At 40.4% G+C, this 15,305-nt stretch overlaps 1 long non-coding RNA gene across 1 annotated transcript in view; it reads left to right on the top strand.

The window, feature by feature from the left end:
- Positions 1–12,700: 12,700 nt before the first annotated feature.
- LOC133540086 (uncharacterized) overlaps positions 12,701–15,305 on the top strand; it is a 250,771-nt gene continuing 248,166 nt past the window's right edge. Inside the window, exon 1 of the long non-coding RNA XR_009803552.1 lies at positions 12,701–13,028. This is a non-coding gene — a long non-coding RNA (uncharacterized LOC133540086). The remainder of the gene's footprint in view (positions 13,029–15,305) is intronic.

Genomic DNA, 15,305 nt, shown 5'->3' on the forward strand with positions numbered 1-15,305 from the left:
TCAAGTGCATCCACACCATTTTCTTCTTCTTTATTTATTTCCTGCCTTGACTCACATATGTACTTGAAGTGCCATCACATTCCTAACCCAATAGGATCTGGGTCCACCTTTTGCAGCTATTACAGCTTTAACTCTTCTGGGAAGGCTGTTCACAAGGTTGCAGAGTTTTTTTCATAAGAATTTTCCACCATTCTTCCAAAAAAGTGCATTGGTTAGGTCACAAACCGTCTCCGTCCGAATTCATCCCAATGGTGTTCCTTCGGGTCCGGGTCAGGACTCTGTGCAGGCCAGTCAAGTGCATCCACACCATTTTCTTCTTCTTTATTTATTTCCTGCCTTGACTCACATATGAACTTGTAGTGCCATCCCATTTCTAACTCAATAGGATGTGGGTCCACCTTTTGCAGCTATTACAGCTTCAACTCTTCTGGGAAGGCTGTCCACAAGGTTGCAGAGTTTTTTCATAGGAATTTTCCACCATTTTTTCAAAAAAAGTGCGTTGGTTAGGTCACAAACCGTCTCCGTTCTAATTCATCCCAATAGTGTTCCATCGGGTTCGGGTCAGGACTCTGTGCAGGCCAGTCACATGCATCCACACCATGTCTTCTTCTTTATTTATTTCCTGCCTTGACTCACATATGTACTTGAAGTGCCATCACATTCCTAACCCAATAGGATCTGGGTCCACCTTTTGCAGCTATTACAGCTTTAACTCTTCTGGGAAGGCTGTCCACAAGGTTGCAGAGTTTTTTTCATAAGAATTTTCCACCATTCTTCCAAAAAAGTGCATTGGTTAGGTCACAAACCGTCTCCGTCCGAATTCATCCCAATGGTGTTCCTTCGGGTCCGGGTCAGGACTCTGTGCAGGCCAGTCAAGTGCATCCACACCATGTCTTCTTCTTTATTTATTTCCTGCCTTGACTCACATATGAACTTGTACAGCCATCCCATTCCTAACCCAATAGGATCTGGGTCCACCTTTTGCAGCTATTACAGCTTCAACTCTTCTGGGAAGGGCTGTCCACAAGGTTGCGGAGTTTGTTTATATGAATTTTCCACCATTCTTCCAAAAAAGTGCATTGGTTAGGTCACAAACAGTCTCCGTTCTAATTCATCCCAACGGTGTTCCGTCGGGTTTGGGTCAGGACTCTGTGCAGGCCAGTCAAGTGCATCCACACCATGTCTTCTTTTTTATTTATTTCCTGCCTTGACTCGCATATGAACTTATAGTGCCATCCCATTCCTAACCCAATAGGATCTGGGTCCACCTTTTGCAGCTATCACAGCTTCAACTCTTCTGGGAAGGGGCTGTCCACAAGGATGCAGAGTGTCTTTATTGGAATTTTCCACCATTCTTCCAAAAAAGTGCATTGATTAGGTCACGCACAGTCTCCATTCTAATTCGGGTCAGGACTCTGTGCAGGCCGGTCAAGTGCATCCACACCAGACTCTTGTCCGTGTCTTTATGGACCTTGCTTTGTGTACAGTCATGTTGGAATAGGATGGGGCCCCGCTACAGGCTGTTCCCACAAGTTTGGTAGCGTGGAATTGTCCAAAAATGTTTTGGTATCCTGGAGCATTCAAAGTTCCTTTCACTTTAACTAAAGGACCAAGCCCAACTCCTGGAAAAACAACCCCACACCATAATTCCTCCTCCACCAAATTTCACACTCGACGCAATGCAGTCCGAAATGTAGCGTTCTCCTGGTAACCTCCAAACCCAGCTCTGTAGCAACCGACTGTGCAGAAAGTCTTTGCACTATGCGCTGACCCCTCTCTGTCAGTTTACGTGGCCTACCACTTGGTTGCTGTTGTTCCCCAAACTCTTTACTTTTCTTATAGTAAAGTTGACTTTGGAATATTTAGGAACCCGCTCCACATGGGTATGAGCATGGAATTGTCCGAAATGTTTTGGTACCCTGAAGCCATTAAAGTTCATTTCACTGGAACTAAGGGCCCAAGCCCAACTCCTGGAAAAACAACCCCACACCATAATTCCTCCTCCACCAAATTTCACACTCGGCACAATGCAGTCCGAAATGTAGCGTTCTCGAAACCCAGCTCAGTAGCGACCGACTGTGCAGAAAGTCTTGGCACTACACCCTGACCCCTCTCTTGTCAGTTTACGTGGCCTACCACTTGGTTGCTGTTGTTCCCCAAACTTCACTTTTCTTATAGTAAAGTTGTCTTTGGAATATTTAGGAGCGAGGACATTTCCTATGAGAGTTCCACGCTGGAAATCACTGAAAGTGGCCCATTCTCTCACAAAAGTTTGTAGAAACATGCCTACGTGCTTGATTTGATACACCAGGACACCGGATTTTCGTCATTTGGAAGGGTGGCTACATACTTTTGGACAAACAGTATCTACCTCCTCCAGGACCAGCAGGTGACCTGCTGGGAGTACACTTCTTGCCCTTGTGCAACTTTCCTTCAGTACAAAGGGTTAGATGAAGACTCAGTGCTTTTTGCACTGCTTGCACAACATCCAGGAGTAGATTTTTTTTTTTTTAAAAGTAACTTCTGCTGGCTAACGCTACTCAACAGTGACAAGATGGCAGCTTTTAGAAAGGGAATTGTGAAGAAGTGAAGTCTCCTTTAGAAAATGTGGCTTTCACAATACTCCCCTTGCTCAAGTACTGATTGGAGACTTGAGGGTGAGAGGCGGTGACTGTGTGAGACGTGCAGCATGAGTCATGCACGACGTCCAAAGTCTCCTGGAGTTCGGCTGTTCCAACATCTCCGACGTGACGGCGTGGGCGCGGGAAGACGAGCGGACGAAGGACGACTCGGAGAAAAGTTGCAGGCGTCCTTCGTCTTCCAACAATGAAGTGCAAACAGCGCCGGGGAGACAAAAGGATTTAGGCTGACACTTCTTTTTTCACAACCTTTTCCACAGTTTGTTCCAAAATAGGGTACATTCATTTTTTGTCCTCAAAATTTTGCACACAATACCCCGTCAGACACTGATGACATCTATTAAACAGACAAGAAGCAAGGAATCATGCAGAGACGGCGTTCAATTTTGCTCAATTGAGGAGAGACGTTTGGGCTGGACTCTCAGTTACAGTTCTAAACTACGTTCTAAAGTCCAGCCCACGTGTTCCTCGATTTATTTGGGAGGTCCCTGGTTACATCACTGAAGCTGTCGCTGAGGGAAGGGGAGGGTATTCTCGACAGCTCCAGTTAGACACAATATCAAGCAATCAATGTTTATTTATACAGCCCTAAATCACAAGTGTCTCAAAGGGCTGCACAAGCCACAACGACATCTTCGGTACAGAGCACACATAAGGGCAAGGAAAAACTCACCCCAGTGGGACGTCGGTGACAGTGGCTATGAGAAACCTTGGAGAGGACCGCATATCTGGACAAAAGGATTTCGGCTCACACTTCTTCTTTCACAACCTTTTCCACATTTTGTGCCAAAATAGGGTACATTCATTTTTTGTCCTCAAAATTCTGCTCACAATACCCCGTAATGTGTCAGGTTCAGACACTGATGACATCTATCAAACAGACAAGAAGCAAGGAATCATGCAGAGACAAAGTTCAATTTTGCTCAATTGAGGAGAGACGTTTGGGCTGGACTCTCAGTTACAGATCTAAACTACGTTCTAAAGTCCAGCCCACGTGCTTCCTCGATTTATTTGGGAGGTCCCTGGTTACATCACTGAAGCTGTCGTGGAGGGGAAGGGGGGGGGGGGGGGGGTAATATCGACAGCTCCAGTTAGACACAATATCAATCAATCAATCAATGTTTATTTATACAGCCCTAAATCACAAGTGTCTCAAAGGGCTGCACAAGCCACAACGACATCCTCGGTACAGAGCACACATAAGGGCAAGGAAAAACTCACTCCAGTGGGACGTCGGTGACAGTGGCTATGAGAAACCTTGGAGAGGACCGCATATGTGGCCAAAAGGATTTAGACCGACACTTCTTCTTTCACAACCTTTTCCACATTTTGTTCCAAAATAGGGTACTTTCATTTGTTGTCCTCAAAATTCTGCACACAATACCCCGTAATGTGTCAGGTTCAGACACTGATGACATTTATTAAACAGACAAGAAGCAAGGAATCATGCAGAGACGGCGTTCAATTTTGCTCAATTGAGGAGAGACGTTTGGGCTGGACTCTCAGTTACAGTTCTAAACTACGTTCTAAAGTCCAGCCCACGTGCTTCCTCGATTTATTTGGGAGGTCCCTGGTTACATCACTGAAGCAGTCGCTGAGGGAAGGGAAGGTAATATCGACAGCTCCAGTTAGACACAATATATGATTATACAAAAATGCAAATGTGCTGACAGTCGTGATATCGCCTTGTCTCTGCTCTGTCCGCGTCATAGTACTCGATGTTCGGGCGTGGCAGTCAGCTGGCTGATTCTGGACATAAACACTGATACGAGACTGGCTTGCAGTCCTTTCTAGGGAACAGATAGCAGGCCCGTTAAAAATGTCCACGGGAATTTCATTTATTTTAATTTGTATTTATTTAGTTATTATGTTAATTTTGAGGGGAAACAAACCATATCTCCTAAACAAATGTGTGGCTAATGATGTTTGGTCCGTTTCACGATGCACAGAGCAGGATTACACGCAGACACGTCGCCAGTTAATTGCTTATCTCGCTGCTATTTCATCTCCACGATGTCGCTAATGTGCAGTCGCTCCCGAGATGAAGACGACTAATTAAATGTGTTGGATAAACTTTACAGACGCCACCTTGAGAACGTTGTTGTTGTTGTTTTGCTGCTAATTTGCTGTGCTGGCTGGAACAAATGTCGTGTGTGTGTGTGTGGGGGGGGGGGGGGGGGGGGATAGGAGCTGAGCATCAATACAAACAACATATCCTGCATAATTGGAGACAGTTCCTGTTAAAAGTAACAGTGTCAAAAACATAATCAAAATAATAAGTCATACAAAAACATGATCATTCGATCTAATCACCATCAAGTCTTTACTGGAAATGTCTTCACCAAAAAAAAGGGGTACAGTAAAATAAAGTCGAATTGATTTAATTTACAAAAGTATGCAAGGAAAAAGCAATACATTTGTGATTTTATGTAGTATAACATGTTTTTTTTTTAGCAAAATGCTTAAGAAAAAAAGCATTAATAAAAGAAAAGATATATATATATATATGTATGTATATATATATGTATATATATATATGTGTATATATATATGTATAAATATATATATATATATATATATATATATACATATATCTATGTATGTATATATATGTATATATATATGTATATATATATGTACATACATATATATATGTATATATATATACATATATATGTGTATATATATATGTGTATATATATATGTGTGTATATATATGTGTATATATATGTATGTATATATATATGTCTATATATATATATATGTGTATATATATGTGTATATATATGTGTATATATGTATGTATGTATATATACATATATATATTTATATATATAGGTATGTATATATATAATATATGTATGTATATATATAATATGTATGTATGTATATATATAATATATATGTATGTATGTATATATATGTATGTATATATATAATATATATGTATATATATATACATATATAATATATGTATGTGTATATATATATATATGTATAAATATATATATATGTGTATATATATATATTTATATATATGTGTATGTATATAAGTTAAAATGAATGTATCTATTAATAAAACAATAAATAAACAAAACAATTCAGTTAATGAAGTTAAAATAAATGTATTTAATAAAAAAAAGAAAACAATTTCAAAAATTCAGTTGAAAAAGTTAAAATGAATTAATTTTTTTAATTTAGAAAATATTTACATAAACAATTAAAACAATTCAGTTAATAAAGTTAAATTATATGTATTTATTAATAAAAACAATAAAAATAAGCAATTAAAATAATTCAGTTAAAATGAACGTATTTGATAAAAAAAAATTAAACAATTTCAAAAATTCAGTTAATGTTAAAATAAATGTATTTATTAAAAAAAATAAACAAAACAATTCAGTTAATGAAGTTAAAATACATGTATTTAATAAAAGAAAAAAATTTTACTTTTTTGCCAGAGTTTTCGTAGTATTATTGACTATTATAAATTTCTTATGTAATAAAAATAAATAAGGAAATTAATATTAATTGATATCGTTAAACCGCCCTCCTGTGTTTTTGTCCAATTACAGTTGTAATCAAAAATGGAATCATTTAATGATCCTGAACATTTTAAGTATCCACGTTGATGTGACCAATTCTGCCACGCTAACTTCTTGGTATCGGATCTGTACCTAAATGTGCCGTATCGTCCAAAACTAATGTAAAGTATCCAAAAGAAGAAGAAGAGAAGGGCAGACAGAACATTGTCGCAACAACAAGATGTCAACAGTAAAGAAACAAGTAGTTTTGAGAAAATAATACAATACTTTACTGCTAAATTAACAGCCTTGGTACTCCATTTTTTAAATGGTTCTGTTAGATATATGCCAAATAATATATAGTGATATATATATATATATAATAATGATATACATTGTTGATCATTTTAGGCCTTATCCTTGGTGAGGTGTAGAAAATGATTGTCATCTTGTTTTCTCACCACATTAATTTGTAGTGCTCCCTGTCACCTGAAGATATCGAACCTGCGGGAATGACGCTTGCCGCTCACTGAGAGCCGGACTGAACTGGCTGCAAACTTACACTTTATCCAATTCAATCCATTTTATTTATATAGCACACTTAAACAACTAAATGTTTCCAACAATATTAAAAACAACATTCAAATACTATCCTGAGCTCCACCAATGACTGAATAAAAACAAAAAATAAATAAACATAAAACCAATATAAAATAAATATGATTAAAAACGATTTTAAGGTTTGATGCTCCAGGCAACATTTTTTTTTCTACATAAATGTCGATTCATGAAAGTAAGGCCTATATTTTCTAATTGGCTTAATGGTTTAACAATCATCAATCAAATCTTGGAGAGTGATTAAGAGTACAAAAGCCCTTAAATTAATATCTTTGTTTCAAACATTTAAAGTGATTTAGATCAGTGGTCCCCAACCTTTTTGTAGCTGCGGACCAGTCAATTCTTGATAGTTTGTTCCGCGGCTTGGCGTTTTTATTTTTTTATTTTAATTATTATTATTATTTTTTTTGTCATGAAAAAGGGAGGTTTTTGGGGTTGGTGCACTAATTATAATAAATAAATAAATAAATGGGTTGTACTTGTATAGCGCTTTTCTACCTTCAAGGTACTCAAAGCGCTTTGACACTACTTCCACATTTACCCATTCACACACACATTCACACACTGATGGAGGGAGCTGCCATGCAAGGCGCTAACCAGCACCCATCAGGAGCAAGGGTGAAGTGTCTTGCTCAGGACACAATGGACGTGACGAGGTTGGTACTAGGTGGGGATTGAACCAGGGACCCTCGGGTTGCGCACGGCCACTCTCCCACTGCGCCACGCCGTCCCCAAAAGAAGAAGCTTATTGACTTGCGTACGTCTGCAATTTTTCAGAACTTATACGGATCCTAAATACAGATCAGCAGGTACCAAAAGGTAAGAAAAGTTGCTTTTGCATAATATTGCGCAACAAAACGCCAGATAATATGTCTTACCTTATACACACACACCATAATAATACTTGTATGTTTACCGCGCCGACAATCCTTCCAGCGGTGTGGCTTCATAGCTTACCAAAGTCGCATTAAAACATTTTGATACATTTTTGAGCGCCATGTGGAATGTTCTATATTTTCAATGGAACATTTAAAATGTTGGTGTTGTTTATTGGAGACATATTGCCATCATACTGCTGTCTACATTTATTTATGTTTGACTACTGGTCACACTTATCATTACACCATGTACCAAATAAAATAGCTTCGAGGTGAGTAATCTCAACCAAACTTATTCCTTACATTAGGCGCACTGTCGATTTGAGGGGAAAAAAATATTTTAAGTGCGCCTTACAGTCCGAAATATATGGTATATTGTAGGGATGTAATGATAAAAAGTAGTAATAATGACGGCAACAACACGACCAAAGATTATTATTATTACTCTTTTAAATTAAAGGATATAAAAACCAATTCCTGAACTTTATAAACTCATATATGGACATATTTTATTTTTATATTTTCTCTGGTAAAAATACAACCAACTTGAAGTGTCTTCTGCAGGCTAATCATCAGGACATCTAAGTAGGCCAAAACTAGTATTTACAAATAAATTATACTTTACTGAATTGCTGTTACTATTAAAGACAGTTGAAAAAGAGCAAGACTGCCTACTCTACTACTTATTTTGTTGTACGCCATAGGGGACCTTGCCTGCAAATCGAGAATAAAACTGGTTTCTTAATGGAACCATTTTAGTCATGTATTAGTTAACATTTAGGGGGGGAAAAGCTACAGATCTGCTAAAACAATAACACAATAAAGTTTAGTGTGAAATGTACTTTTTGAAATAATAATGGAGTGCAGGTCTTGTTGTGAATTTAGTTTTTGAGATGCTCTGCAATAATAATTATTAAAAATGCTTACAAGACAACTTCAAAGATGCATTATCCACTATACTTTGTATTTTAGTCGACAAAATTTAACCCCGCCTTCCGCCTGAATGCAGCTGAGATAGGCTCCAGCACCCCCCTCAACCCTGAACGGGACAAGCGGTAAAAAATGGATGGATGGATGAAAAATGTAGGGTTATTTTAGTCGACTAAAACGTTTAGGAATTTTTTCAACTAAAACTAAATCAATTCGGATGACAAAAATAGGACTAAAACTAGAATACATTTTCGTCAAAAGACTAACAAAAACAAAATAAAAAACGGCTGTCAGAATTAACACTGATTCCGAAATAGAATACATTCATTTTGTCTTTAAAATTCTACACACAATGTGAAAAATTGTTTTTTTTATTTGCAAATTAAAAAAAAAAAAAAATCTAATTTGCAAATGTACTAATACTTAAAGAAAAATGTTTCAAAACTTTGTTGACGGGCCTTTGGCAGCAATTACAGCCTCAAGTATTTTTGAATACGATGCCAAGATAAGAGTTAAACCAAGACAGGGCTGAGTCTGACATAACAAATTCGTGTTTTGATACGCTCTAATAAAATATTATGATCGACGGTATCGAAAGCAGCGCTAAGATCGAGGAGCAGCAACATAGATGACACATCAGAGTCCATCGTTAGCAATAGATCATTAGTCAATTTTGCGAGGGCTGTCTCAGTCGAGTGATTTGCCCTGAAACCGGATTGAAAGGTTTCACATAGATTGTTAGACGCTAAGTGTTCATTTAGCTGCTCTGCAACAATTTTTTCGAGGATTTTCGAAATAAAGGGAAGGTGAGACACCGGTCGGTAGTTTACCATGAGGTCAGGATCGAGGTTAAGTCTTTTAAGACTGCTACCACCACCATGCTTCACTGTAGGGATGGTATTGGCGTGGTGATGAGCGGTGCCTGGTTTCCTTCAAACATGATGCCCAGCATTCACAACAATGAGTTCAATCTTTGTCTCTTCAGACCCGATAATTTTGTTTCTCATGGTCTGAATATTTCAGGTGCGTTTCAGCAAACTTTTTACCAAGAAATGGCTTCCGTCTGGCCACTCTACCATACAGGCCTGGTTGGTGGAATTCTACAAAGATAGTTGTCTATCTGGAAGGTTCCTCTCTACACAGAGGAATGCTGTAGTTCTGACAGACTGACCATCATGTTCTTGGTCACCTCCCTGACTAGAATAAGATGAATGCAGCAATGGACAGAGACATCCTGGATGAAATCCAATGCTTCCCATCCAACCTGATGGAGCTTGAGCAGTACTACAAAGACGATTGGGCGAAACTGCCCAAAGATAGGTGTGCCAAACTTGTGGCATCATCTTCAAAAGACTTGAGGCTGTTATCTTGCCGATTGTATTGCCCCACATGTCCCGGCAAGAAACCTGCGCCCAAAGGACTCCGGCCCACCAGTGATAAAAAGTCTACAGGCCACGGAGCGCCCCCCGTTCGGGCTCCAGCACTCTGGAATGCCCCCCCGGCAACAGCCCGAGATACCACCTCAGTAGAAGCATCCAAGTCCCACCCCAAAACTCATCCGTACACTCCAGCCTCCAAACAGACCTCCCCCCTAGACCAGCCGATCTGCCGCCTCTCCCCCCCCCCTCCCCTCTCCCCCCTCCCTTGTGGAGGGGGCCCGGCCCGACGACCACGGACGAAGCACCGGCCGTCCAGAGTCGGGACCCAGGATTATTATAATTATATTATATTATATATAATTATACGTGTATCTTGTGTTTTTATGTTGATTTAATAAAACAAATAATAATTAAAGCTGCAAGCAGCGTTGGTCGGGTCCGCCTTTGGCTGCTGCCCCCGCGACCCAAGCCCTGGTCTAAGTCAGACCTACATAGAAGTTTTTGTTTCATGTCTCTACGACATTCCTAACAGAAGTTACAAGCAGATTTGTCTGTGTTTTTTCCTAGGGGGCGCTAGAGCACAATTTTGATTTTTAGGGATTGGTTTTTTATTAGATGGCAATTTTCGCCAGTCCTGATGTGTGTGTAAAATTTGGTGAATTTTGAAGCATGTTAAGGGGGTCAAATTACAGATCGGCGTTTCTGGATGTTGTTGATAAATGGCTTTCGCTTTGCATAGCAGAGTTTTAACTTGCACTTTGAAGCATTTTAAGGGGGTCAAATTACAGCTCAAAGAGGCAAAAATGAAATTTTTTAGGAAAATTAGCGCAGGGGTTGTTTGAAGGCGTGTAAAATCATGAAAAAGGGAGTTTTTTGGGGTTGGTGCACTAATTGTACGTGTATCTTGTGTTTTTTATGTTGATTTAATAAAACAAATAATTAAAGCTGCAAGCAGCGTTGGTCGGGTCCGCCTTTGGCTGCTGCCCCTGTGACCCAAGCCCTGGTCTAAGTCAGACCTACATAGAAGTTTTTGTTTCATGTCTCTACGACATTCCTAACAGAAGTTACAAGCAGATTTGTCTGTGTTTTTTCCTAGGGGGCGCTAGAGCGCAATTTAGATTTTTAGGGATTGTTTTTTTATTGGATGGCAATTTTCGCCAATCCTGATGTGTGTGTAAAATTTTGTGAATTTTGAAGCATGTTAAGGGGGTCAAATTACAGATCGGCGTTTCTGGATGTTGTTGATAAATGGCTTTCGCTTTGTATAGTAGAGCTTTAACTTGCACTTTGAAGCATTTTAAGGGGGTCAAATTACAGCTCAAAGAGGCAAAAATGAAGTTTTTTAGGAAAATTAGCGCAGGGGTTGTTTGAAGGCGCGTAAAATCATGAAAAAGGGAGTTTTTTGGGGTTGGTGCACTAATTGTACGTGTATCTTGTGTTTTGTATGTTGATTTAATAAAACAAATAATAATAAATAAATAAATATTAAAATATATTCTGCGGCCCGGTACCAATCAAGCCGCGGCCCGGCGGTTGGGGACCACTGATTTAGATAACCCTTTTTGTCTTTTTTTGTATTTATTAATTTTTTTAAATTATGATTATTTATTAATATTTAATACTCTATCTGTATCCAATCCGTCCATTTCCTACCGCTTGTCCCTTTTGTGGTGGCGGGGGATGCTGGAGCCTATCTCAGCTGCATTCGGGCGGAAGGCGCCGTACACCCTGGACAAGTCGCCGCCTGATCGCAGGGTCAACACAGATAGACAACATTCACACACTAGGAACCATTTAGTGTTGCCAATCAACCTATCTCCAGGTGCATGTCTTTGGAGGTGGGAGGGGCCTATCCCCAGGTGCATGTCTTTGGAGGTGGGAGGGGCCTATCCCCAGGTGCATGTCTTTGGAGGTGGGAGGGGCCTATCCCCAGGTGCATGTCTTTGGAGGTGGGAGGGGCCTATCCCAAGGCGCATGTGTTTGGAGGTGGGAGGAGCCTATCCCCAGGTGCATGTCTTTGGAGGTGGGAGGGGCTTATCCCCAGGTGCATGTCTTTGGAGGTGGGAGGGGCCTATCCCTAGGGGCATGTCTTTGGAGGTGGGAGGGGCCTATCCCCAGGTGCATGTCTTTGGAGGTGGGAGGGGCCTATCCCCAGGTGCATGTCTTATGAGGTGGGAGGGGCCTATCCCCAGGTGCAAGCCTTTGGAGGTGGGAGGGGCCTATCCCCAGGTGCATGTCTTTGGAGGTGGGAGGGGCCTATCCCCAGGTGCATGTCTTTGGAGGTGGGAGGGGCCTATCCGCATGTGCATGTCTTTGGAGGTGGGAGGAGCCTATCTCCAGGTGCATGTCTTTGGAGGTGGGAGGAAGCCAGAGTACCCGGAGGGAACCCAAGCAGTCACGGGGAGAACATGCAAATGCCACACAGGAGGAGCCCGGGATTGAACTCAGGACCTTCGTATTGTGAGGCAAATGCCTTAACCACCATACCGCCCTATTTAGAATACCATTTTAATTAATTATTCTTGTTGAGCCGGGACCATTTTATAAATAAATCAAAATAATCCTATTAACGCTTGTATTTTCTTTCCTTGTTGTTGAAAGTGCCTTGACCATTGAGTGAATTATAAATGTATGTTTGTGGTTCGATTTAAAAAAAAAAAAAAAAAAAAGTTTGTATTTTCTCCTGTTTGCCCTCACTTCCGGTCCCGGTGCTCTTAATGTGGTTGTACTTCCGGTTGGTTTCATCGCACACCTCAGTTGTCAGTAACTCCACACACCTGACGACCTGTCGGCACTTTACGGTCCGTGTTCCTCGCTACAAGAAAATGTAACTAAATATTTCATGAGCAGGATTATTTTAATTTCTTTTCTTTAGAGAAGTCAGTGTTCTTTTTTTAACCCAAAGTGGAGCGAGAGAAGTAAGAAGTAGTTAGGCGGCAACAAAAGAGCGGCAGAAGAAACATTAGCTCCTCATACTTCGCCATTTGCTCTACAAAGATCGTTAGTAGCAACGAGGAACACCTGCGGAACTACGACGTTATTTCCTCGCCGAAGGACACAGTGAGTAGCGAAAACTTTTACATTTGGGATGATACTGTACCAATCTTCCAGTATACTGATACCGCTACTAAAATGTTAAAGATATACTGAAACGAGATGTTCTTATTTAAACGGGGATAGCAGCTCCATTCTATATGTCATACTTGATAATTTCGCGATATTGCCATATTTTTGCTGAAAGGATTTAGTAGAGAACATCCACGATAACGTTCGCAACTTTTGGTCGCTAATAAAAAAAGCCTTGCCTGTACCGGAAGTAGCAGACGATGTGCGCGTGACGTCACGGGTTGCGGAGCTCCTCACATCTGAACATTGTTTACAATCATGGCCACCAGCAGCGAGAGCGATTCGCACCGAGATAGCGACGATTTCCCCATTAATTGGAGCGAGGATGAAAGATTCGTGGATGAGGAAAGTGAGAGTGAAGGACTAGAAAAAAATAAAAAGTTAAAATTCCAATGATTGTCTCACACATACTATATGTGGCGAAATTATTCTCTGCATTTGACAAATCCTTCATCACCCCCTTGGAGGTGAGGGGAGCAGCGGTGGCCGTCAATCCATTTTCTACCGCTTATTCCCTTTTGGGGTTGCGGGGGGCGCTGGCGACTATCTCAGCTACAATCGGGCGGAAGGCGGGGTACACCCATGACAAGTCGCCAACTCATCGCGGTGGCCGTGCCCGGGAATAATTTGTGGTGATTTAACCCCCAATTCCAACCCTTAATGTTGAGAAGACTATATAATAGGAGCGATTCAGTTGTTATTAGACAGATTTACTAGGATAATTCTCTAGAATCCCTTATCTGTTTATTGTGTTATTAGTGTTTTAGTGAGATTATATAGTTGTACTTCAAAGTCGGAGGGGTGTGGTGACCACCAGTGTCTTCGATGGAAGCCACGTTTCTCGACGAGGCAAGGCAGCCGGGCTGAGATTTTTTTTTCCTTCTCCTCCACGGTGGAAGCATCTGACGGTCGGGGGCAGCGAGGCACGACGCAAGCTCTCCGCTCATAACTATGGTAAGAGCCGACTTATTGCCACCATTTTCTCACCCAAACCTGCCGGTTGACAAGTGGTAGGGAACCATGTCCGCTTGACCGCGCTGTTCCATAGTAAAGCTTCATCATCATCTTTCGGGAATGTAAACAAGGAAGCACCGGCTGTGTTTGTGTTGCTAAAGACGGCCGCAATACACCGCTTCCCACCTACAGCTTTCTTCTTTGACGTCTCCATTATTAAGTGAACTAATTGCAAAAGATTCAGCAACACAGATGTCCAGAATACTGTGTAATTATGCGATTAAAGCAGACGACTTATAGATGGAAACGGTGCGGGATCAAAATGTCCGCTACAACGCACGTGTCATCATTCCGCGACGATACTTTGCGCAAAATTTAAAATTGCAATTTAGTAAACTAAATCGGCCGTATTGGCATGTGTTGCAATGTTAATATTTCATCATTGATATATAAACTATCAGACTGCGTGGTCGCTAGTAGTGGCTTTCAGTAGGCCTTTAAGTCTCTGATACCACTACTAAAATGTTAGCTTTTCTACACCAAAATTAGTCTATTTATTATTATTCAACTTCTTCTTCTCCAGATTTTGGCCCGTTCTACATTTTTCACCCGACTCAAAGCGTTTTAACTTCAAACTGTTCAGCCCAAAGACATGTTACAAGGGTACATGTAAATAGAGTGCTAATGCCTACTGGCGCTAACGAGACTCGGGCCGCCATCTTGGAGTGGTGATCCGCTCCACTCAGTGCCATTCATTTAGCACAGGGGTGTCCAAACTTTTTCCACAGAGGGCTGCACACGGATAAATTGAAGCATGCGGGGGCCGTTTTGATATTTTTCATTTTCAAACCATAACAAAATATATGGATTTTTTTATTTTTTTTAATCCTTAGGGCTCCTGGGGAGAATAGAGGGTCTCAGTCACTAAAATGTTAAAAATAAGTGAAATTATTATTATTGTTTTTTATTTAATGCTTACAGTAAATCTCTATATCAACTTGAGGTTGATATAAAGTAAAACAAATAAGGTTTTATGCCTTTTCTGTCAAAGACAACTTTGTTTTTTATAGTAAAAAAGTATTTAGATAGATAGATAGTACTTTATTGATTCCTTCAGGAGAGTTCCTTTATTAAGCATTTAAAGGCCTACTGAAAGCCACTACTAGCGACCACACAGTCTGATAGTTTATATATCAATGATGAAATATTAAAATTGCAACACATGCCAATACGGCCGCTTTAGTTTACTAAATTGCA

This window comes from Nerophis ophidion, linkage group LG21, assembly GCF_033978795.1.
Source record: "Nerophis ophidion isolate RoL-2023_Sa linkage group LG21, RoL_Noph_v1.0, whole genome shotgun sequence".
In the NCBI taxonomy this organism is placed as follows: domain Eukaryota; kingdom Metazoa; phylum Chordata; class Actinopteri; order Syngnathiformes; family Syngnathidae; genus Nerophis; species Nerophis ophidion.